Source organism: Macrobrachium rosenbergii, chromosome 44 (genome assembly GCF_040412425.1).
Source record: "Macrobrachium rosenbergii isolate ZJJX-2024 chromosome 44, ASM4041242v1, whole genome shotgun sequence".
Classification (NCBI taxonomy): Eukaryota; Metazoa; Arthropoda; class Malacostraca; order Decapoda; family Palaemonidae; genus Macrobrachium; species Macrobrachium rosenbergii.
In genome coordinates, this window is record NC_089784.1 from 35,513,852 (window position 1) to 35,540,569 (window position 26,718).

At 36.3% G+C, this 26,718-nt stretch overlaps 1 protein-coding gene across 3 annotated transcripts in view; it reads left to right on the forward strand.

Moving 5' to 3' along the window:
* Positions 1 to 26,718, forward strand: part of Rpb8 (DNA-directed RNA polymerases I, II, and III subunit Rpb8) — a 450,933-nt gene that overhangs the window by 208,338 nt on the left and 215,877 nt on the right. The gene's annotated exons all lie outside the window — the stretch shown is intronic.

Sequence of the window (26,718 nt, forward strand, 5' to 3'; positions counted from 1 at the left end):
GAGAGAGAGAGAGAGAGAGAGAGAGAGAGTGAAGTTGCACCTGGTTCTCAGAGCGAAAAATAACATTGAATTATTATTAATATTATTATTATTATTATTATTATTATTATTATTATTATAGTATGAAAAATTATTATTATTATTATTATTATTATTATTATTATTATTATTATTATTATTATTATAGTATAGTATGAAAAGGACAGTAACAAGCTATTGACGTGTTTGACACAGGGATGTTTACCAAATTACATATATAGTAAGTAGCAATTATTACCTAGGGTTTCTTAAGCGTAATACAGGAATGTAGTAGCTTCACGAAGTAGCTGGTCGGCTTTGTGTACCCACTGACTTTTATTGGTATTGATCTAAAATCTCTCTCTCTCTCTCTCTCTCTCTCTCTCTCCTGCTGTATTATAGAAGCTCAGGCTGGGTGACCCAGCACACTCTGGCTCTGACTGTGAGCCACGCTTTGAATTAAATCTCTCTCTCTCTCTCTCTCTCTCTCTCTCTCTCTCTCTCTCTCTCTCTCTCTCACAGAGATATTTTACAAGCTTCTTGATTCTTTCCAAAATAAAAAGATGCAACAACTATAATACATCACAACATGTATACTTTTGTTGTCCGGAGCTGTGGAAATGCTTTTACATCACGACTATTAAAAATATTATTAAAGCAATGGGGAATAATGTCCATATAACTTCATATAGATATAATATAGATATAGATATAAGTAAAGGCAATACCACGAAGGAAAGAGAAACGGCGGAGGGGTGCTAGGCCTTTCGTCTTACTGTCCTTTTCTTAGCAGACTGCTAAGTAAAGGACATTAAGTCGAAAGGCCTAGCACCACTCCGTAGTTTCACTTTCCTCTGTGGCCTTGCCTTTATTTATATATTCATCACGTTCCATATTTTCGTGATTCAGTTATACAGGTATAGATATATATAGATATAGATACAAAGCCAGTCTTCTTGGCCAGTTTAGTGTACGGTTCAGTTTTTGATAAAATAATTGGATTTAGGGAGTTCTCTTTTGTTAGGCGAGTGTGTTCTGTTCTCAGCTAGCACTCTGCTGGCCGCGAGTTCGAATCTCTGAGCGGCCAATGAAGAATAAGAGGAATTTATTTCTGGTGATAGAAATTCATTTCTCGCCATAATGTGGTTCGGGTTCCACAATAAGCTGTAGGTCCCGTTGCCAGGAAGCCAATTGGTTCTTAGCCACGTAAAATAAATCTAATCCTTCGGGCCAGCCCTAGGAGAGCTGTTAATCTCAGTGGTCTGGTTAAACTAAGGTATACTTACTGAATTTAGGAAATTCCTTTACAAAGATTGGTATAGCTAAGGGTAATATTTTCAGCCTGTTTATAAATATAAAGCCAATACTCTTGGTCAGTTTAATGTACTTTACGGGTCAGGTTGTGGTAAATTCACTGAATTTAGGAAATTCACTTACAAAGATTGGTATAGCAAAGAAAAATTTCCCTGTACCTTGTTATATGTAGTCTTTGTGAAGCCAGTATTCATGGCCAGTTTAGTTCAATGTATGTGCCGCAAATTCCTCAGATGTATGCTAGTATTGCACCAGCCCCGGTTTTTTTTTTTTTTTTGCCATGCCAGGTTTGGTTAGGTTAGGTTAGGTTAGATTTTTTTTTGTCACGTCTCAGGTAATTTGGGTGTGGGAAACATGATGAGATTATTTTCAAGATAATTCTATGGTTAATTTTTTAAGATGTGGCGTCCTGCTTTTTTTCAGGGAAAGGTCTTGGTACTCGGTTACACCTCCGGGAAAATGCTACGGGCCAGGTTTTGTAAATTCACATTAAAAGAGTGAAGTTTTGGAAAGGAATTTAAATGACTGCTCTCAGTTTTTGTACAAACTTGTACATTGCTAATTTTGTCATCGTCAAGTTCTGTTGTACATTGACTCAACTCCTTAAAAATTAAAATAAAAAACAGAACAGCGGATCAAAGATAATTCACGACAGAGGGGTAAAATATTCACAAATGGTTAATATCTCCAGTCATGAGCACAACACGAGCTCACGCGCGCGCACACACACACACACAAATAGATCTTGGTCGAAGGTGTAAACCTTCCCAGAACTCGTGATTGTTGATGAGACGAGTCACTTTGAGTTCTCGGAATGATTTTTGAAGAAGAGTATAAATCTCTCTCTCTCTCTCTCTCTCTCTCTCTCTCTCCCCTCTGCTCTCTCTCTCTCTCTCTCTCTCTCTCTCCCCTTTGCTATTACTCTCCCCCTTTGCTATTACTTGCTGCGTAGTGGTGGTTTATAACGGCGAGTAATTATAGAAATTTTAAAAGGTGATTTAAGTTTTTCACTCTCTCTCTCTCTCTCTCTCTCTCTCTCTCTCTCTCTCTCTCTCTCTCTCTCTCTCTCTCTCTCTACTTTTCCCTCGCTCTCTTAATCCTTTCTTCTCCACAGTCAGCTCTTCCTCCCCCCCACCCCTCTTCTGCTCCCTCAGCTTCCTTGTATTATTGGACGGAATTTATTTTTGCCTCTCTCTCTCTCTCTCTCTCTCTCTCTCTCTCTCTCTCTCTCTCTCTAGGAGGGTCTTTACATATACACACAAACACCGGAGTGTATTTATGCTGTCAGATATTCATATATATTTATATACATAAATTTCTGGCATATATATATATATATAGCCTATATATATATATATAGGATAATATTTATATATATATATATATATATATATATATATATATGACTCGATCTGTGGTGATATATGCATATCTACGGTTTCCGAAAAGAAATTTCTTTATATTGTATGAGTTTAAAACTGCCCGTGTTGCTCTCTCTCTCTCTCTCTCTCTCTCTCTCTCTCTCTCTGTGGGGTCTGTCGTGCATGATTCATCGCACTCATATTCAGTCTTTTCCAGAAATACCTCGCAATGCCTTATTCCCCCTCCAGGATAAGTTTACTTCCGTGTTCGACCGAAGCCTCGGTTATTGACTCGATCTGTGGTGATAGAGCTGATTAAGGCCCCAAGTTGCTTTAAAGGCTGGTGATGCCCGTTATATTGCTTTGCTCTCTCTCTCTCTCTCTCTCTCTCTCTCTCTCTCTCTCTCTACTTGCTGAGACAGACTTAGTTTGAGAGTTTAGAGCCAAGTTAGTGTAAAATAAATCAGTATATATTATATATATCTATCTATTTATCTATCTGTCTATCTATATATCTATATATATATATATGTATATATATATATATATATATATATATATATATATATATATATATATATATAATTGAGTGATGAAAGATAAAGTAGTGTTTGTATATTGCCCGGGAATGGAGTCAATAAAAAAAAAAACTTTCTGTATGAGCATGGTGGAAATGTGAGGGTGGTTGTGCCGCGTGATTTGAATGCAAAGATATGAACTAAGTTCTTGGTGTAAATGAAAATGGAATCAAGTTTAATTGTTGGAAATCTGTGTGTTTTTTTTTTAAAGAGTAGTACTCATAAGTATACTCTGGAAAGAGAAAATGGTGTTAGAAAAGTATGTAATATATGTTAATACTGAGTAGAACTGAAGAGCAAGTTGATGGATGTGATGTTGAGAAGAGTATTATTATTAATATTATTATTATTACTATTCAGAAGATGAAACCTATTCATTTGGAACAACCCCACCACAGGGGCCATTAACTTGAAATTCAAGCTTCCAAAGAGTATTAAGGTGTTTATTAGGAAGAAGTAAGAGGAGGTACAGGGAAATACAGAAAGAATAGATCCCACTCATTTATTAAAAAAATATAGATGAATTAATAAATTAACAAACAGATAAAAATATACAATACCATAGCTGGAAGTGTGTCTGATCGTTTTTGGCTGAAGCAAAATATAGGCAGATTTAAGTTTGAACTGGAGAGGGAAGGGGGTGAAGATATTATAATAGTAATTAACCGAAGTTTGATAGGAATGAAGTGAGAAGACCAGTGAACAATATAGTGGGCGAGGAATGTGCTGGGATATATATAAAAAAAAACAAAGAGATGGGAGGAGGATATGGGGGTGCAGCCCATATAGAATTCTCGGATAGAGGCAGCAGGTAGTGCTAATGCGTACAAAAAGATAGAACGGGGATATCAACGGCGCAATCGAGTTTTCTGTACGGCCTCTACAGCGTGTAATCAAGGCCATCGAAAATAGATCTCTCTTTCGGTGGTCTCGGTATAATGCTGTATGAGCCGCGGCCCGTGAAACTTTAGTCACTGCTCGGTGGTGGCCTGTCATATATCGTTGGCCGAAGCACGATTATGGCTAACTTTAACCTTAAATAAAATAAAAACTAGTGAGGCTAGAGGGCTGAAATTTGGTATGTTTGATGACTTGAGAATGGTTGATAACACCAATTGGCAACCCTCTAGCCTCAGTAGATTTTAAGATCTGAGGGCGGACAGAAAAAGTGCGGACGGACAGACAAAGCCGGCACAATCGTTTTCTTTTACAGAAAACTAAAAGTAATGAGATGGAGAAATTAGAAGCTTATTAAAAGAGAAAAATAAATGATTTAAGACAATTCATGACATAAAATGCATGCAGGAGGATGGATAGGATGTTCAAGGAAGTGGGAGAGAAATAGAAGGCTAATATTGAAATTAGATAGGGATGAATATGAAAATGAAAGTTGTTCTTCAGGGAAGTAAAGGTGAAAAGAAAAGGTGATGAGCAAAAGAATCTCAAAATCACAGTCGCAAATGTTGAGAATCTTTCTGAAGTGAAAGCAGCCCTTGGTCAGTGGCAAATGTTGTGAAGGGGTTACAATACAGGCAGAGCTGAATGTCGCAAGAGAAGATGGGGTTATTGTACTGGTAAGTTTAAAATCTTAGTCGAGGAAGGGTTTCAAGGAAGTGGATGAGAAAAATAGTTGTGCCTTTGTGTAAAGCTAAAAGTGATAGAGGAGACTTAAGGATTATAGTGGTATTGTAGGATACTGTCGATTGAGAAAGGAAGACAGGGCAAAGCGAATGTCCTATTTGGCCAGAAGGTGATATTTCCTTAGTAAGGGTACCGTTGGCTTTTGATGCGTCAGGAGGCAGAAAAAGTTGAGAGTGGATGTTGAATTCAACTTCATACGAATGATTGAAACCCTATTCGTATGGAACAAGCCCACAGAGGCCATTGACTTGAAATACAAGCTTCCAAAGAATATGGTGTTCTTTAGAAAGGAGTAACAGAATATAATGGGAAATACAGACAGAAAGAAGATATGACTTATTAAAAAAGAGAAAAAATAAATTAAAGTAATAAGTAATTAGATAAAAATGTAAGTAAATTACTAAAATACAAGGATAATTGTATTAGGTTAGTAATACATTATTGCATATTCGCTTGAACTTTTAAAGTTCCAATTGCATGACGTCTTCAGGGAGACTGTTCCATAGCCAGGAAGTCAAGAGTGAAAGATATTAGATTGCAAAGTGGTAGAAGTTAAGTCGTAGGATGTTTGCATCACAGACCTACTGCAGTAAATGCTCTGCACGATGGTAGAAGAGAAGAAGTGAATGAGTGACGGCATAATTTAAGCAACAAAGAGCTAGAGCTTTATAGCAAGTGAGGAAAGGAGAGTTCATTGTTACATCTGTCTATAGAGAATAATTACATGTAATGTGAAACGATTAATATGCAGCATTCGCGTAATAGCCCTAAATATGCTGTACGACGTAATAAAACGAATAATAATCATTATACGCTATGGATGATTCATACATATGAAATGGCTGTAATTACTTGATCCGGGTTTTAAGGAATAAACTTTCTATCCTTGGCAGAGCTGAATGTGCACTTACAATTTAAGGGAATAAGAATTATATCCAGGGTTGAGGTAAATTTGTACCGATATTTGAGGGAATAAACATTTTACCCAGGGCTGAATTGAATATGTACGTATATTTGAGGGAATAAACATTTTACCCTCCTAAGTTGAATGTGTGCATATATTTGAAGGAATATTCTATCCAGGGTTGAATTGAATATGTACGGATATGTCAGGGAATAAATATTCTATCCGGGGCCAAGTTGAATATGTATGTATATTTGAGTGAGTAAATATTCTATCCAGGGCCAAGTTGACTACGTATGTATATTTGAGGGAATAAATATTCTATTCAGGGCCAAGTTGACCACGTATGTATATTTGAGGGAATAAATATTCTATCCAGGGCCAAGTTGACTACGTATGTATATTTGAGGGAATAAATATTCTATTCAGGGCCAAGTTGACCACTTATGTATATTTGAGGGAATAAATATTCTATCCAGGGCTATGTATATTTGAGGGAATAAATATTCTATCCAGGGACAAGATGACTACGTATGTATATTTGAGGGAATAAATATTCTATCCAGGGCCAAGTTGAATATGTATGTATATTTGAGGGAATATTCTGTCCAGGACTGTGTTGAATATGTATATACTGTATATTTGAGGGAATATTCTATCCAGGGCCAAGTTGAATATGCATGTTTATATGAGGGAATAAATATTCTATCCATGACCATGTTGAATATGTATGTATATTTGATGGAATAAATATTACTACCCGGGACCAAGTTGAATATGTATGTATATTTGAGGGAATAAATATTACTACCCGGGACCAAGTTGAATATGTATGTATATTTGAGGGAATAAATATTACTATCGGGGATTGAATATTGAGATGGAATAAATATTACTATCCGAGATGAAGTTGAATATGTATGCATATTTGAGGGACCAAGTTGAATATGTATGTATATTTGAGGGAATAAATATTACTATCCGGGATTAAGTTGAATATGTATGAGGAAATAAATATTTGATTATTTTGGGAATAAATTTGATGGAATAAATATTACTATCCGGGGTTGAATATGTTGAATATGTATGTTGTATATTGGAGGGAATAGATATTCTATCCGGGGCCAAGTTGAATATGTATATATGTATATTGGAGGGAATAGATATTCTGTCCGGGGCCAAGTTGAATATGTATGTATATTTGAGGGAATAAATATTCTGTCTGGGGCCAAGTTTGAATATGTATGTATATTTGAGAGAATAAATATATTCGGGGCCAAGTTGAATATGTATTTATATTTGAGGGATTAAATATTCTATCCAGGGCCATGTTAAATATGTATGTATATTTAAGGAAATAAATATTACTATCCGGTTCAAAGTTGAATATGTATGTATATTTGAGGTAATAAATATTCTATCTGGGGCTAAGTTGAACATGAGGGAATAAAGATTCTTTCCAAGGCCAAGTTTAATACTGTATGTACGTATATTTGAGGGAAGAAATATTCTCTCTGGAGCCAAGTTGAATATGTATGTATATTTGAGGGAGTAAATATTCTATCCAGGGCCAAGTTGAATATTTATGTATATTGAAGGAATAAATATTCTATCCAGGGCCAAGTTGAATATGTACAGTACTTATATTGGGGGGAATATTCTATCCAGTGCCAAGTTGAATATGTATGTATATTTGAGGGGATAAATGTTCTATCCAGTGCCAAGATGAATATGTATGTATATTTTAGGGAATAAATGTTCTATCCAGGGCCAAGATGAATATGTTTGTATATTTTAGGGAATAAATGTTCTATCCAGGGCCAAGATGAATATGTATGTATATTTGATGGAATATTCTGTCTAGGGCCAAGTTGAATATGTGTGTATATTTGAAGGAATAAATATTCTATCCAGGGCCAAGTTGAATATGTATTTATATATGAAGGAGTAAACATTCTATCCAGGGCCATGTTGAATATGTATGTATATCTGAGGGAATAACTATTCTATCCAGGGCCAAGTTGAATATGTACATATATTTGAGGGAATAAATATTCTATCTGGGGCCAGTTGAATATGTATGTATATTTGGGGAATATTCTATCCAGGGCCAGTTGAATATATATGTATATATGAGGGAATTAATATTCTATCCAGGGCCATGTTGAATATGTATATATATATATATATATTTGAGGGAATGAATATTCTCTCTGGGACCAAGTTGAATATGTATGTATATTTGAGGGAATAAATATTCTATCCAGGTCCAAGTTGAATATGTATGTGTATATTTGAGGGAATAAATATTCTATCCAGGGCCAAGTTGAATATGTATGAATGTTTGAGGGAATAAATATTTTACCCGTGGACGAGTTGAATATATATGTATATTTGAGGGAATGAATATTCTCTCTGGGGCCAAGTTGAATATGTATGTATATTTGAAGGAATAAATATTCTATCCAGGGCCAGGTTGAATATGTATGTATATATTTGAGGGAATAAATATTTTATCCAGGGCCAAGTTGAATATGTATGTATGTTTGAGGGAATAAATATTTTACCCGTGGATGAGTTGAATATGCATGTATATTTGAGGGAATAAATATTCTATCCAGGGCCAGGTTGAATGTGTACGTATATTTGAGGGAATAAATATTCTAACTGGGGCCATGTTGAATATGTATGTTTATTTGAAGGAATAAATACTTTATCCAGGGCCAAGTTTGAATATGTATGTATATTTAAGGGAATAAATATTCTAACCAGGGCCAAGTTGAATATGTATGTATATATGAGGGAATAAATACTCTATCCAGGGCCGAGTTGAATATCTACGTATAAATGAGGGAATAAATGTTTTACCCGTGGACGAGCTGAAGATGTGCGTATAAATGAGGGAAGTGGGGAGAGAGAGAAAGAATGAAAGGGAAAGAGAGAAAGTTTTCTCCTTTTCTTTCTGATGTCCCCTTTTCCTTTTCATTACATTCCCCCTCCCCCTTTTATTATTGGCTTCGTTTCTGCTTGACTATTTAAACTCTCCCTCCCTCCTTAGCGTTGAAGGGCCAGCATTTTGGAGGAGGGGAGGAGCTGGAGGAGGAGGATAATGTAGAAAGGGAGAATTGAAAATAGAATGAAAATAAAAAAATATGGCAGAGGAGTGTGCGCCTCGTTCAATGCTGTTCCCCTGGTTATGTGCTGTGGTGATTACTTTGATGAAATACTTTCTACGTCATTTTCTAAGCCCACCTTTTTAGTTTTCTGTAAAAGAAAACTATTGTGTCGGCTTTGTCTGTCTGTCCATACTTTTTTCTGTCCGCCCTCAGATCTTAAAAACTACTGAGGCTAGAGGGCTGCAAATTGGTATGTTGATCATCCACCCTCCAATCATTAAACATACCAAATTGCAGCCCTCTAGCCTCAGTACTTTTGATTTTATTTAGGGTTAAAGTTAGCCATAATCGTGCTTCTGGAAATTATATAGGATAGGCCACCACCGGGCCGTGGTGAAAGTTTCACGGGCCACGGCTTATACAGCATTATACTAAGACCACCGAAAGATAGATTTATTTTCGGTGGCCTCGATTATACGCTGTACAGAAAAGTCGATTGCACTGAAGAAACTTTGGCGCATTTTTTTTTCCTCTTTTGTGTCTTTCGCGTTTGCTCTCTGGCTTCTCTCATATTTTCTTCTCTTTCTTCTCATATTTACTTCTCATATTTTCTTCTCTTTCTTCTCATATTTACTTCTCATATTTTCTTCTCTTTCTTCTCATATTTTCTTCTCTTTCTTCTCATATTTACTTTTCATATTTTCTTCTTATATTTCCTAGGTCCATTTCAATCTTTTATTTTTGTCTTGTCTGGTCTTTCGTTTGTTTCTTTTGTATTTTTCTCACGTCTATAAATTCTTATTCTTTCTCTGTCATTCTGATTTATTCTGATGTATTTTTGTTGGGTTTATGTTTTTCTTTACGTCGCTCTCTTACTCTTTTTTTTTTTATCACGCTTCTCCCTCACTACCTCTTCCTCTCCTGTCCCTCCCCTCCTCTCCCCCCCCTCTTCCTCTTTTGTCCTCTCTCCTCAGAGCATCCTCCTTTATGTCATCCCTTCCCCCTTTGTTATGTATTATTCTTTCCTCTTATCACCTATCCCACTTCATCACCTTTACTTCTTGGTGTGACCTCTTACTCTTTTTACTCTCTGTTATATGCACTCTCCCTCTCTTTATCACATCCTCTCTTCATAGCCCCTTACCTTTATCACCCCTTTCCTTTTATTACCTTTATCACACCTTTCCTTTTATTACCTACCCCTTTCCCTTTATCACCCTCTACTCTTCTTACCTCATCTCCCCACCCCCCGTTTATATCACCTCTGCATCTTGTTGTTATTTCACTATTTTATCAACTTTTCCCCTCTTACCACCTCCTCTCTTTACAACCTCCACTTTTACAACCCCTTCCCTATTGTCACCCCCTACCGTCTGATGCCCCCTTTGCATCACATTTTCCTCTTGTTATTATTTCATTCCTTTATTTGTTTCTCCTTATAATTTTCTCTCTTTATAACCCCTTCTCCTTTATCACCCCTTCCCTATTGTCACCTTTCCCCTTTACCACCCCCTACTCTCTGAGGCGTCCCCCCCTTTATATCACCTCTTCCTCTCGTTATTATTTCGTTCCTTTATTTGTTTTCCCCTTCTTATAATTTTTCTCATTATCACCCCTTCCCTATTGTCACCTTTCCACTTTACCACCCCCTACTCTCTAAGGCGCCCTCTCTATAGCAGCTCTTTCTTTCGATATTATTTCGTTCCTTTATTTGTTTTCTCCTTCTTATCATTTTTTTCTCTTTATCACCCCTTCATTATCACCCTTTCCCTAGTGTCACCTTTCCCCTTTACCACCCCCTACGCTCTTATCCCTTCCCTTTTTATAATACCTTTATCTCTTTTTATCATTTCACTCCTTTATCTACTTTCCTATTCTTCTTTATCACACCTTCACTTTACCACCCCCTACTCTCTTAAGCTTAAGCCCCACCCCACCCCCCCTTTCTACCCCACCCCCACCCCACAGGAAGCAATTCCGATGATCGCTCACGAGGAGGACGTATTGGTGTCAATGCATCGTAGAGCATTGGCACTTGGCACCCTGCAATGGCCTCCAGCAAACACAATGCATATTGATGGTGCACTCCTTTTCCTCCGGTTCCTCCTGGCTGAGGAATTAGGCAGGTCCAAGATCGCAAGCACAGACACACACACGCACGTACAGACACACACACCATTACGTAAGGAGGCGCGCGTGCGTGCAGGCGCGCATGTGGCCGGAATGTTAAGGCGAAGAAGATGCAAGGGCTGTTATATATTGATTCGGTTCTTCGGGAACCATTATGCAGTTTTCAAGTTCAGGGTTATGGTGGGCTGTGGAGTCTTCTGGTTGTATTTTTTTATTGTTGTTGTGGTTGTTCCTGTTGTTGTTCTTCTTGTGTTGTTGTTGTGGGTGATATCGCTTGTGGTATTGTTATACTGTAGGTATTGTAATAAGCATTGTATTTTATTTTCATTTTTGATAATTTCATTTCTAGTGATTTTCATCATCATCTTCAATTCTTCTTGTTTTATAGATATTGGTTATTGTCATTAATGTAGTTTTTATTCTCTCATGAATTGTTATACTCTCTCTCTCTCTCTCTCTCTCTCTCTCTCTCTCTCTCTCTCTCTCTCTCTCTCTCTCTCTCTGAAAATATTGGTGCCGTAGGTCAAGAGAAGCATATAATTTTTCAATATTTATTTATTTCTGTACAGAACATATATATATATATATATATATATATATATATATATATATATATATATATATATATATATATATGTATGCATGTATGTATATATATATATATATATATATATATATATATACATACACACAAACACATATATACATATTGGGTCAATAATTAAAGACTCAGACCACAAATACGTGCTTGCGTCTGTCTGCATACCCAGTCTCGTCCAGTCGGTGCACGAGACAGAGAGAGAGAGAGAGAGAGAGAGAGAGAGAGAGAGAGAGAGAGAGAGAGAGAGTCCCCACCCTCCTGTGTAACTCGCCATGTTTTGACGGCCAGTATCTGAGCTTCGTCCTTCGCCTGTCTTAGCGGGTTTTAGACACCAGCTTTCTCGGTAGCCCTTTTTCTCGGAAGTGCGTGTTTCATGGCGAGGGTTGCTCATGCTCTCTCTCTCTCTCTCTCTCTCTCTCTCTCTCTCTCTCTCTTTGTTTACAATAAGCCACTTTTTCTGGAGAATAACAGTAGCAGCTTACCTTAACCGGTATATAAAAATTTTATGAGCTCCTTGGGTAATTCTCTCTCTCTCTCTCTCTCTCTCTCTCTCTCTCTCTTCAATAAGTCACTTTTTGTGGAGGAGAACAATAGTATATTGTCTTCACATAGATATAGAAAATTTTTAGCCTGCTCTCTCTCTCTCTCTCTCTCTCTCTCTCTCTCTCTCTCTCTCTCTCTCTCTCTCTCTCTCTCTCTCTCTCTCTCTCTCTCTCGGTTTTGTAAATGCTGAGATACTCGACATTCCTATCAGGTTTGTTAAAATTAAGCAAGTCCGATATGGATCTGTTATCACGAATTATTACCGGTATTGTGATTAAGTAATCAGGTGTTGCCTTCTCTTTATAGAAAAGTAAATAAATATTGCGAGAATGAACTCGTGACCCGTGTCCCTGACTTTGAAGGAAGACCAAAGAAATTGGCTGACATAACTTGACGGGTGTTTGACCAGTCAAGAGGTGCACCGTATCAGGCTTGCTTGTCTGAGCTAGAAACCCCGAGACCGTGATTGACGACATATGAGGCACAGAATTTACCAAGAAATGCTGATTTTCATCAATGAATCTTGGCATTTTTGCTGGGAGTTTTATTTTGGCTACAACTAAAATGTGCAACAGCTTGCCCAGTGCAGTTGTGGAGTCTTCTGATCTGCAAATGTTTAAGCATGGAGTAAATTCATTCCTGCTCTCTGCTGCTGCTGGTGACGTCTCCTGAATTTCAGGTGTATCGGTTGTTTTTTTTTAATCTCTTCTCTCATATTTATGTATTTATCACCTTTTCCTATAACTTTCCTCTCTCTCTCTCTCTCTCTCTCTCTCTCTCTCTCTCTCTCTCTCTCTCTCTCTCTCTGCAGGCTGATTTCCCTTTGGAGCCTTCTTGGCTTTATATAGTCTGTTGATTCTGACCATAAGGGTTTTCAGCTGATGATTTAAAGAAAGAAAGAAAGAAAAGAAGTAGAATAATTTGCTTATACGGTAGTGAAAACAAGTACTGCTGAAACTGTGAATAGCAGTATTTAAACTACTTGCTTTCTTCGCCTTACAAGCACATTATTCTATTTCTTTCGTTCTTTTTAAATCTTCAGCTGAAACCCCGCATGGACAGAGTCAATAAACTTTAAACCCAAGAGGGCTCCAAAGGGAACTCAACATGCAGAGAGAGAGAGAGAGAGAGAGAGAGAGAGAGAGAGAGAGAGAGAGAGAGAGAGAGAGAGAGCAGGTGATAAATAAATAAATGTGAGGGAATAGGAAATAAAACCGATACACCTGAATTCAGGAAACATCAGCAGAAAGCAGTAATGAGAAAAAAGTCATAGTCAAAGGTGATAAATAAATAGATATGAGTGAATAGGAAATAAAACCGATGTACTTGAATACAGGAGACGCCAGCAGATGGCAGGAATGAGAAACAAGTCATAGGAAAAGGTGATAAATAAATAAATAGTTATGAGGGAAAATAGGAAATAAAAACCGATACACCTGAAATTCAGGAGAAGTCAGCAGATAGCAGGAATGAAAAAGAAGTCGTAGGAAAAGGTGGTAAATAAATAAATATGAGGGAATAGGAAATAAAACCGATACACCTGAAATTCAGGAGACGTCAGCTGAAGCAGAAAGCACGGATGAATTTGCTCCTCGCTTCAACATTTGGAAGATCAGAAGATTCCTCTACAACTGCACTGGGCAAGCTATTCCACATACTGCTATTCATAGACGGTACAGATTTAAATGAAAAAAGCTGCCTATGTAAAACACAGAAAGGCTTCTCGTAAACCTTTCTGAAGAGCATCAGGGCTCCCCTTCCCTCAATTCCAGGAACGTGGCGTTTCGTAATGATCACTTTTCTTCTTCTTCTTCCTCTCTCTCCCTTCGCCCCCTCCTCCTTCCCGGAGTGTAGCCTGCCTTATAGCCCTTCGGTGCGTATCTGCGCAATGGGGGCACTTGCAACGGCGGGTGTGTCCTGAACTGGGCTGCTGTGAGACCCACCACCGGTATTTCCGATGTGTGTGTGTTTGTGTCCTGTGGGGCCTCCCCCTACCGAAGGTGGGGGTGTTTTTTCCTCCGCGCTAATGACGTTCTATGGGCGAAGAACTGCTGCAAAGATTGGGACATGATGTGGTTGGTAAGGGTGTGATTCAGCTCTCTCTCTCTCTCTCTCTCTCTCTTCTAAGCTTTTCCTACCACTTTAAGTGTTATTGGCTTTACCTTTGTCCCTGATATAATTATTATTGAAGAAATTAAATTAAAATGAACATACTTATAAAACAAAGTTATGCTTAAAGATTGTCATTGTATAGGTGAATCTACATTAGAGTAAAACTTGTCATAAACACACGTTGGCAACTTATCACTCACACATCACAAACAGGTTGAATACAAGTTAAAAATTTGTTGGTAGTCCTTGAAAAGTACTTCAAAAGATTACCCAACATTGGAAAAGACTCATTCTCCAGTTGTGGTCTCTGATTTGTTTCTGACATTATGTTTGTGATAAGACACTGACATGTATGTAATAAGATGCCAACATATTTGTGATAAGATGACAATATGTATGTGATAAAATGCCAACATGTATGTGAGAAGATGCCGACATAAATGTGGTAAGATGCCAATTTGTGTGATAAGATGGTAACATGTGTTCAATAAGGTGCCGTCATGTGTGATAAGGTGCCCACATGTTTACAGTAAGATGCCACCATATATGTAATGAGATGCCAACATGTACTGAAAAGGTGCTGTCTTATATGTAATATGATGCCGACATGTTTGTGATACGATGCTGACATGTATGTGATAAGATGCGTACATGTATGTGATAAGTTGACAACATGTATGTGATAAGATGCCAAAACACTGTATCTGTGAGAAGATGCCAACATGTTTGTGATAAGATGCAGACATGTATGTGGTAAGATGTCTACAAGTATGTGACAAGATGCCAACATATATATGATAAGGTGTCAACATGTTTGTAATATGATGCCGATATATACAGTATGTGATAAGCTGTCAAGTTTGTGATAAGATGACTGCATGTGTATAATAAGATGCCAACATGCTTATGGTTACATATTTTTCCAATATTCTTCTGTTTTCTCAAACACGTGCTGATTTTGGTACTTAAACTGCATTTATGACAAAAATCGTGACATAATGACTCAAATGAAGAGTTGGACTTATTATTCATGTCCACTTGTCATTTGGTAGTTAGCGAGCATGCGCGCTCGATTGCCCTCTTGTATATCTTTGTCATTTGCGGTATTGTAATCTCATTCACTCTACCTGCGATGGATATCGGTTTTTGTTCCTGGAAGTGCTTAGTTAAATGCACCTTCTCTCTCTCTCTCTCTCTCTCTCTCTCTCTCTCTCTCTCTCTCTCTCTCTCTCTCTCTCTCTCTCTCTCTCTGTATATTTGAATATTGTATATAAACGGATATTTTTGTAATTTAAAGTGTACAAACATTCATTCACATGGGGCAAATCTGAAAATGTCATGAAATTGTCTTGTTAATTTTCAGTGATCAAAATGTGCGTTATGAAGACATAACTGCTTATCAGAAAAATGAGCACATATAGTATGTATATTCCATGAAGAAGTTTTTTAATCAATGGTAAGGGGTTACAACCAGTTAGAAATTGTAAAACGATTTAACAGTGATAAGCAGGTAATCAAGCTTACATTTCTAAATCTAAATAATAACTCAAGATGTCCTTACACCCGTAACGGGGTAGTGCCATCAGTGCACCTCACGTGGTGCACTGCAGGCATTACTTAAGGGTCTTTGCAGCGTCCCTTCGGCCCCTAGCTGCAACCTCTTTCATTCCTTTTACTGTAGCTCCGTTCATATTCTCTTTCATCCATCTGACTTTCCACCCTCTCTAACAATTGTTTCATAGCGCAACTGTGAGGTTTTCCCTCTGTTACACCTGTCAGACCTTCTTACTGTCAATTTCCGTTTCAGCGCTGAATGACCTCATGGGTGCCAGCGCTTGGCTTTGGCCGAAATTCTTTATTCTATTCTATTCTCTAAGATGTCCTTACAAAAGAACGAAATAAAAAAAGTAATATGAAATATACTGATGATTGCTTTCATACGCAGTTGTACACACGGCATAATTCGTTCAACACTGTATACAGTTAAGCACAACATAAATCTTGAATCATTTACATACGGAAATGAAAAAAATACGGAAAATAAATAAATGGATAAATAAGGAAATACATAAAAGTAAGTATATATTACGTCAACCCAAATCTCCATTTACCTTTTACAGTGAAATCCTGACAGACAACGACCCTACTCTGAGAGTGTTATTGGATTCAGTCTGCTATTTCAAGGAGAGAGAGAGAGAGAGAGAGAGAGAGAGAGAGAGAGAGAGAGAGAGAGAGAGAGAGAGAGAGAGAGAGATTGTTTATTTAATTAGTTATTTGTTATTTGCGTTTTTAGAGAGAGAGTTTGTATATTTAATTATGTGTTATTTGTGATTTTAGAGAGAGAGAGTTTTATTTTCTATGACTATTTATATCTTCCTGTATAAGAGCAAAAGGAAGTCTAAATAACAACAATCGACTCGTCTCGATGTCTGAAGACAACAGGAGGTTGATTTCGCCATAGTATAGGAATTTCCTGCCTCCTTGGAGTTTTCCTAGAACCGTCAGGAGTGGGGATTTTCTTGTTGTCAAGCCTGTGTGTGTGTGTTTGAGAGAGAGAGAGAGAGAGAGAGAATGGCGACCGTATTTCCTGTGAAGCGTAGGCACATTTAAGCTATTAAATTTTCTCTCTCTCTCTCTCTCTCTCTCTCTCTCTCTCTCTCTCTCTCTCTCTCTCTCTCTCTCTCTCTAGAATGGTCAGGAGTGCGGAGATTTTCTTGTTGTCAGGTCTGCTAGAGAGAGAGAGAGAGAGAGAGAGAGAGAGGGATGGGGGGTCGACAACGGTATTTCCTATGAAACGCAGACACCTAAACTTCCAAGTATTATCTCTCTCTCTCTCTCTCTCTCTCTCTCTCTCTCTCTCTCTCTCTCTGTGGTTTTATTTTCGTAAAAACGTCAGATCTCACGGCCTCGTTGTCCGCAACATATTTATACGCCCTACATGGCGACGGCTTTCGGGGAACCAGATTAACCCGGGAGAATTGTCAGCAGAGACGATGGTTTACTCTTCCTAGAAAGAGATCGCGCGCGCGAGCGCGCAAACGCACCTGCCTGCGTATAGTTTTCCTAATAACGATTGAAGGCTGAGGAGGAGAGGATTTGCGCGGTTGGCGATGCTCACTTTTTCATTTGTTTTCTTTTTTTTTTTTTTTTATTTTCCCTCGCTTGGTTTTCGCGCTCTTGGCTGGAGGGGGTGTTGCGGGGGTTGCTGGAGTGGAGGGGAGGGGAAGGGAGGTGACCTGGTTTGGGAGCCTGTGGGGTGTGTTGGATGTTAGGAAGGGTAATGTTGGGGAGGGGGATTATAGGTCCTGGTTTAGGAGGGGTGTGACTTTCTTTGGGAGGGCAAGGGGGAGTTACTTGGTTTTTGAAGGGAAGGGGGAGTTACCTGTTTTTTGGAGGGGGAGGGGCAGTTACCTGCTTTGGGATGGGGTAGGAGAAGGGTTATATGACCTGGTTTAGGAGGGGTGGTGAACTTCTTTAGGAGGGGAAGGGGAAAATACCTGGTTTTTGAAGGGGAAGTTACTGGTTTTTGGAGGAGGAGGGGCAGTTACCTGCTTTGGGAGGGGCTGGGGAAAGTGGGGTATATGACCTGGTTTAGCGGGGGAAGGGTTAGGATGTAACGGACATCACTGAACGGGACATTCTTGTAGGATGAAAGGTTTTTTTTGGGGGGGGACTGTGTTTATTTTTGTTTTATTATTTTCATCGTCCTTGAATTTTACTCCTTTTGATTACTTTTGTTATCTTGGTTATTCTTCGTGTTTTGTGACTGTTATTATGAGTCTTCTGTAGATGTGGGTGTTTATTGTTGGCGTATTGTTTCTTTAAATTTTAAATTTGATTTCTGTGTTCGGTTATGAGTGAGAATGTATATTTGTTTCGTGTACTGTATGTGTGTGCTTGTGTGTACTGTATGTGTGTGTACTGCATATATGACTGAATCATATATAAATATATATATATATATTTATATCTATATATATATATATATATATAACTGAATCATGTATATGGAACGTGGATTTTATCTTTATTTATATATATACATACATATACATATGTATATATATTATATATACATATGTACACATACAAGTTTACTTATTTATGTGTATATATATCATGTATATATAATATACATATATATATATATATATATCTGTGTATAATATTCGTGTGTGAATGTATACACATGATTTTTATTTACAAATGCACGCCTGAATCCTCATAACCTTAAAGATACATTTAAATACAGCCTGTATCTAGACCTCGCCTCAGTTACGGGCCTTAAGTGGCTTTCCAGGAATTGAATTATTTCATCAGTCTAATGGAGTGGGGCCAGTTAGCCCCCTGTCGTGCGCAGGCGCTCCTCGTACACTCACTCCTCTCATCTTGAGGAATATTATGATACTACTACTGTCATATTGGTACTAGGAATATTATTAGTAGTTTTGTGTTTTAATGGGAAATAGATTTATTTATGTTGATTCTACTTAGTACGGAGCATTGAAACGGTCTTCTTGTAATCGGTTCATCAGGTTCTATCATCAATTACAGAGAAATGGACTGGAAAGACTGGCAGAAGCCGAGACAGCAGCAGAGAAAGGGGACCAACAAAAACGGCAAAAATGACCTTAAACGTAATTTATTAACATTACGTAATATACATATTTACAATTGAGTCAAGTCTGGCATAAATCAATAAATATACCACATCACACAATCAAAGAGTCAGTCAAATAACGAAGATGTAGCAAAATTAGTTACTTTAAAATAAAACATTACCACCCAAGCAAAACTATCAAAACATGAAATCAAAGCAAACACTCAAGCTACATCAAGAAAACACGAACATTACAGGCAGTATAATGATTACAAGTAGCGTCAATTATTAACATAAACAGTGGTTTAACCAAAAAATACACGAATATCTGAGAAATCAATAAAGCAGCATAAATGTCAATAATCCAAAGTATCATAAACAATACCAGTTCATTTTCATAATAACAATCAATTCATAAATATCGGTAATAATAAATCACAATCCTCCTACAGCGCAAAACTGAACATATACCCAGAGATGTCAAGACCACTAACAAGGGTCACAGAGAATGACCATCAAAGGTCGTCGAGCATGACCAGACTACTGCCATGAAGTCATCTAAACCGCCCCAAGATGGCAAACAGGAACATCTCCATGAAACACAGATGTTCACAGCAGAGTCGATGCAACAGCCAAACTGCTGTCTCAGAGGAATGCCTCCTCCCCATCGACGACTACGGTTGAGCCATCAACTCTCCTCGAACTCGACCGAAGTTCTCATCCTTGAATACTGTAGGGGCCAACAGTTAACAACTGCCTGCTGTTAAACAAGTCCATGCTGCTAAGCTGTCTAGACCCTGACTCAATGATTACCAAACAAAACAACTGACCAAACAATTGTTCCAAAAAAAAACTAGTGTTAAACCTTACAATATATATATATATATATATATATATATATATATATATATATATATATATATATATATATATATATATAGCATATATATATGTATGTACTTATACATACACACAGGTGGCCCGCATGATTTTTTGTTTTTTCAAGAGTGGCCCTCAGACTAAACCTGGACGGCTCTGTCATACATGCATGGGTTCGAATGCTGCCATAGAAAAGAGTCTCTTCATTTATTACCCTTTGGGATTCTAGGCTTGTGGTGATTTGGGTGTCCTGAGAGTATGAGGAAATCGGAAATATGAGGTGTGTACGTATGTGTTTATTTATATACATGCATGGATTAAATGTGTATGTGTGTATATATGTTATTTGGAAGGTTATAACTCTTTTGTTAGTAGGGATTAAGTTAAGAGAGTTTATTGATTTTTTTCGGCTATACTTGAAGCTCTCTGTCTTAGGATAAATTATTATCGGTGTAATTATAATTTATATATATATATATATATATATATATATATATATTAATAAATAATGTTAATTTTTATCTATTTATCTATATATTTGTTACTTTATCTCTTTCTGTATTTACCATTGCCTTATGTTACGTCAAATCGAATGAACACCTTCATATTCTTTGGAAGCTTGAATTTCAAGTCATTGGCCCTTTTGGTGGGCTTGTTCCGTATGAATAGGGTTCATCTTCCCAATAATAATAATAATAATAATAATAATAATAATAATAATAATAATAATAATAATGTATAGATACGTATGTTCATATATATATATATATATATATATATATATATATATTTATATATATATATATATATATATATATATATATATATATATATATATATATATATATATATATATATATATATATATATATATATATAATATGTATACACATACATAAATAATAGATACATACATACCATACCATTATGAATGTTTTTATTTTGTGTATATAAGTCCTGATCATACCATCTTAATTGAATCAGTAATCTGCACTGTTGCATATACATATATACAGTACACACTAATACTCAAAGAGAGAGAGAGAGAGAGAGAGAGAGAGAGAGAGAGAGAGAGAGAGAGAGAGAGAGAGAGCCTTTTGTCTAGTCTAAAAGTACGTTTTAAAATGTTTTTTCTCAAACCTCCCCTGCCCTCGAAGAGAGAGAGAGAAAAGAAATCTCTCGCCCAGTTTAGTACTTGACTGAACTGGAGAGAGTTGGGGGGGGGGGGGACTTCGTTCCTAGTACTCTCTTTATGATTTCGTGTGGGTGTTGCCCCTCCCTGCTTCTGTTTTTTTTTTTATGTCGATGACGTCACCGCCGAGTGACGACGGGCTGTAATGAACGAGGACCGAAATTGAAAAACGTAGTTTACGATTTATTCTGTTTTATAGTGGAGTATTATGTAAGTTTTATTACTTATGTTCTAGAGAGGAGAAGGAATTCCTGTAATGGAAAATTGTCCATAGGGTCGATTGAGAATGAAGGGTGATAGAAAGATAAAGTTGTTTACAGGAGAGAGAGAGAGAGAGAGAGAGAGAGAGAGAGAGAGAGAGAGAGAGAGAGAGAGAGAGAGATTTATACGATATAATTTTTTTTATCCTTTACAAATTATCAGTTTAACAGAGAGAGAGAGCGTGTACACCATACACGATTTTTTTTATCCATTACAATAAATCAATTATGCAGAGAGAGAGAGAGGTCTACTGTAACTGAGGATATATACTTATCTGGCATGTGTAACATTTAAACGAGAGAGAGAGAGAGAGAGAGAAACATAAACTGCACCATTTTAGTTTTCTGAAAAGAAAGAATTATAGCTTTGTCTGTCCGTACGCACTTTTTCTGTCCGCCCTCAGATCTTAAAAACTACTAAGGCCAGAAGGCTGCCAATTGGTATGTTGATCATCCACCCTCCAGTCATCAAACATACCAAATAGCAGCCCTCCAGCCTCATTAGTTTTTATTTTATTTGAGATCAAAGTCAGCCATAATCGTGCTTCTGGCAACGCTATAGGACAGGTCATCACGGTCGGCTGAAAGTTTCATGGGCCACTGCTCTTACAGCATTATACCAAAACCACCGAAAGATAGATCTATTTTCGGTGGCCTTCGCTGTACAGAAAACTCAATTGCGCCGAAGAATATTCGGTGCATACTTTACTTGTTCTCTTCAAAGTTGGCTCCTTCGTCCAATGCCTCTGGCCGCAGACAGTAGTATTGACTTTCATTGCTAGTCTCCAGACGATCACTGACATTTAGAAGTGTTTAATATTTCTTTATATTCGCCGTTGAACTGACTTTCCAATTACGCACCCAGTCACACGTACACTCTCTCTCTGTCTCTCTCTCTCTCTTATGCTAAAGTATACTCCAGCCAGCAGGTATCAATTATAGCTCTCTCTCTCTCTCTCTCTCTCTCTCTCTCTCTACAAAATTGGTAATACGTAAAGGATGAGGAGAAATTTTTCAGGTAGTGTACAAGCTCTCTCTCTCTCTCTCTCTCTCTCTCTCTCTCTCTCTCTCTCTCTCTCTGTTTGTTCTGTGTGTGTGTACAAAGTTGTAAATGATAAAAATAAATATGTAATGTGGTGTACAAGTTCTCTCTCTCTCTCTCTCTCTCTCTCTCTCTCTCTCTCCAAAATTGATAATTTGTAAAGGATAAGAAAAAAAATCATGTAGCTTACAAGCTCTCTCTCTCTCTCTCTCTCTCTCTCTCTCTCTCTCTCTCTCTCTCTCTCTCTCTCTCTCTCTCATATCCAGTTTTTAGGCCACAGGATTTTGCGGATTTACCAATATTAGCCCTAATTTCCTGTATATGCCCCTACTAGAAAAGCCTTTTTTAAATTGCATAGCCACTGCTTATCATCAGTGCCTTGCAAGGATACCAGTTAGGAGAAAATCTGTTTATTAATTCTTACTTTCTATTCTTACTTTCACAGAAGCCGTGAAATATCTCACTAGTCTTTGAAAAGAGTGAATGTATATAGGAAAATGTTATAATGTTTTCCAGAAATCGAGAGGAATCCCACGATAGCCGAGCTTTGGCTAAAACGCTTCCACGAATTCGTTTTATGCTTTTTATGTGTAGGTGGCGTCTGTGTCACGAAAGGTTAGGCAGAGACCATTGCTGGTGTGGTTTTGATATCTCTCTCTCTCTCTCTCTCTCTCTCTCTCTCTCTCTCTCTCTCTCTCTCTCTCTCTCATTGTTGTTATGCATATATATGAATATGATCAATGTGTTTTTATTGCAAGTAAAGACGTTTATATATATATATATATATATATATATATATATATATATATATATATATATATATATATATATATATATGTGTGTGTGTGTGTGTGTGTGTGTCCTCAGTAATTCCTTCCTCCTCATCTCTCTCTCTCTCTCTCTCTCTCTCTCTCTCTCTCTCTCTCTCTCTCTCTCCTTTTCATACTATAATAATAATAATATAATAATAATAATAATAATAATAATAATGTCAGTTTTCACTCAGAGAACCATTCAAAACTTCATATTCTCACTCTCCCTCTCTCTCTCTCTCTCTCTAAAAGTAGTACCACTGGCAATTGCATACACTTACGTCGCACTTCACAAGCAAGCAAGCATTTGCTTGTAATCTGGCATCTGCCCTCCGCAGGGGCGCATGTCCAGTCGTACCTAGATCACACATGCACACATACGCACGCACTCACATATGTAGGAAACCCCCCCCTCCCCCTCGCGTGCGTCATTCCTGGAAAGTCCCCTGAAGCATCCTACGTAATGTCCGCGGACGGGGGCGGGGAATCCTTCTGAATAAGAGAGAGAGAGAGAGAGAGAGAGAGAGAGAGAGAGAGAGAGAGAGAGAGAGAGAGAGAGAGGTTGGGGGAGGGGATTTGGGAGTCCTTAAGAAATAAGAGGAAAAATATTCTGGTGATTCATTTTCTATCTTTAAGTACAAAATAAAAAACAAGATTGAATGGTCATACTATTAAGCTATTTTATCTTTCTTTTCAAGATGGTGTATCTTCCTTTCTTACTAAGATATTTTATCTTTCTCTCATATAAAGACATTTTATCTTTCTTACTAAGATATTTTATCTTTCCTATTAAGATATTTGCTCTTTCTTATTAGTATATTTTATCTTTCTTATTAGGATATTTTATCTTTCTTATTAAGATATTTTCTACTATTTCTTTCTTACGAAGATATTGTATCTTTCTTTCTTGCTAAGATATTCTGTCTTTCTTAATAAGATATTTTATCTTTGATACTAAGATTTTTATCTTTATTAATATATTTTATGTTCTTATTAAGGTATATTATCTTTCTTCCTAGTAAGCTATCTTGCTACTAAGATATGTTATCTTTCTTACTAAGTTATTTTACCTTTCTTATGAGGATAATTTATATTCCTATCTTATTAAGCTATTTTTCTTTCTTATTAAGATATTTTATTTCTCATATCAAGAGATTTTTTCTTACTTTTTTATTAAGATATTTCATGTTTCTTACTAATATATTTTATCTTTTACTAACATATTTTTTTCTTTCTTACTAAGATATTTTATCTTACTTTCATAACAAGATATTTTATCATTCTTGCTAAGATATTTTATCTGTCTTATTAAGATATTTTATCTTTTTTACTAAGATATTTTATCTTTCTTTCTTACTAAGATATTGTATATTTCATATTAAGATATTTATCTTTCTTTTCTTGCTAAGCTATTTTATCTTATTAAGAAATTTTATCTTATTAAGATATTTAATAATTTTTTCTTTCCAAGATGGTTGAGCTTTCTTTGTTAAGATATTTTATCTTTCTTATCAAGATATTTTATCTTTCTTATCAAGATATTTTATCTTTCTTATCAAGATATTTTATCTTTCTTATCAAGATATTTTATCTTTCTTCCTAGATTATTATACCTTTCTTATCAAGATATTTTATATTCCTATCTTACTAAGCTATTTTTCTTTCTTATTAAGATATTTTATTTCTCATATTAAGAGATTTTTTTGACTTTCCTGTTAAGATATTTCATGTTTCTTACTAATATATTTTATCTTTTACTAACATATTTTCTTTCTTACTAAGATATTTTATCTTACTTTCATAACAAGATATTTTATCATTCTTGCTAAGATATTTTATCTGTCTTATTAAGATAATTTATCTTTTTTACTAAGATATTTTATCTTTCTTTCTTACCTTTTTTACTAAGATATTTTATCTTTCTTTCTTACTAAGATATTGTATATTTCATATTAAGATATTTATCTTTCTTTTCTTACTAAGCTGTTTTATGTTATTAAGAAATTTTATCTTATTAAGATATTCAGTAATTTTTTCTTACCAAGATGTTTGGTCTTTCTTTGTTAAGGTATTTTATCTTTCTTATCAAGATATTTTATCTTCCTAAGACATTTTACCTTTCTTATCAAGATATTTTATCTTCCTAAGATATTTTACCTTTCTTATTAAGTTATTTTACATGTCTTATTAGGATAATTTATCTATCTTTCTTACTAAACAGTCGCTTGCTTGATTGTCACGAGACTGCAAGAATGAGAGAGAATTGTATTAATTTTCATTATGGAAAATTATGAGAGGAAAAATTACATATAGGTTATTCATTGAGATCAAATAACGTATTCAGTAATAACTTTACTAAATAAGAAATCAATTCGTATAATTTTACTTGATTTGTGGAGTAAAACGTTGATTAATCCAATTGGAAAAAAATATATATCATAAGAAAATCCCCGACTTGTTTTTAAAAGTAACGCAGTGGTTATTAGCAAGGGGTGCGAGCACCCCTAGGGGGTGCGAAGCCGGTTCCTAAATGGGTGCCAGGATGCCTATGAATAATTAAAGCAAAATATAGAATGTTAGTTTTTTCTGTAAAAAATGCAAAAATAAAATAAAATTCAAATGAAGTAAATAATAAAAATAATAATAATAATATTTATTATTATTATTATTATTATTATTATTATTATTATTATTATTATTATTATTATTATTATTATTATTATTATTATTATTATTATTATTACAGCAATTCAGGGGGTGCAAGAACTGACTGCTGATGCAAGAACTGACTGCTGATTTGAAAGGGGTGCATACACTGAAAAGGGTTATGAACCACTGCTGGAAGAGAAGGGTCGTATTTTTTCTTTCACGGAATTGGAAATTCTAAGAAATAGGAGTAATAAGGAAACTTATTTGAAGGATTCAGGGGATGACATAACGCGGGGGAATAAGGATGCTGTAGGGAATTCTACGAAGGATTCGCGCATTACCAAAATAAGGTTAGGACAAATAAGATCCGTTTTCAAAAAGTGACTGGGCTGGGTATGTTGGCTTTTGAAGAATAGTGTAAAGGGTATTTAACAAACTACAAAAGACGACCCTCATAGGCGATTAGTGATAGTAGAAGTAATAGTAACAAGTAAAAAATGCGCCGAAATTTCTTCGGCGCAATCGAGTTTTCTGTACATCATATAATCAAGGCAACTGAAAGTAGATATATCTTTCGGTGGTCTGGGTATAACGCTGTATGAGCCGCGGCCCATGAATCTTTAATCAATGCCCGGTGGTCGCCTGGCCTATATTGTTGCCAGATGCACGATAATGGCTAACTTTAACCTTAAATAAAATTTAAAAAATACTGAGGCTAGAGGGCTGCAATTTGGTATGTTTGATGACTGGAGGGTGGATGATCAACATACCAGTTTGCAGCCCTCTAGCCTCAGTAGTTTTTAAGATCTAAGGGCGGACAGAAAAAGTGCGTACGGACAGACAAAGCCGGCACAATAGTTTTCTTTTCAGAAAACTAAAAGCACAGTAGTAGTAATTGTAATAATACTTACATTAGTCACAGTATTATAGTGATTTCAGAAAGTAACTGGCTGGGTAAGTTGGCAG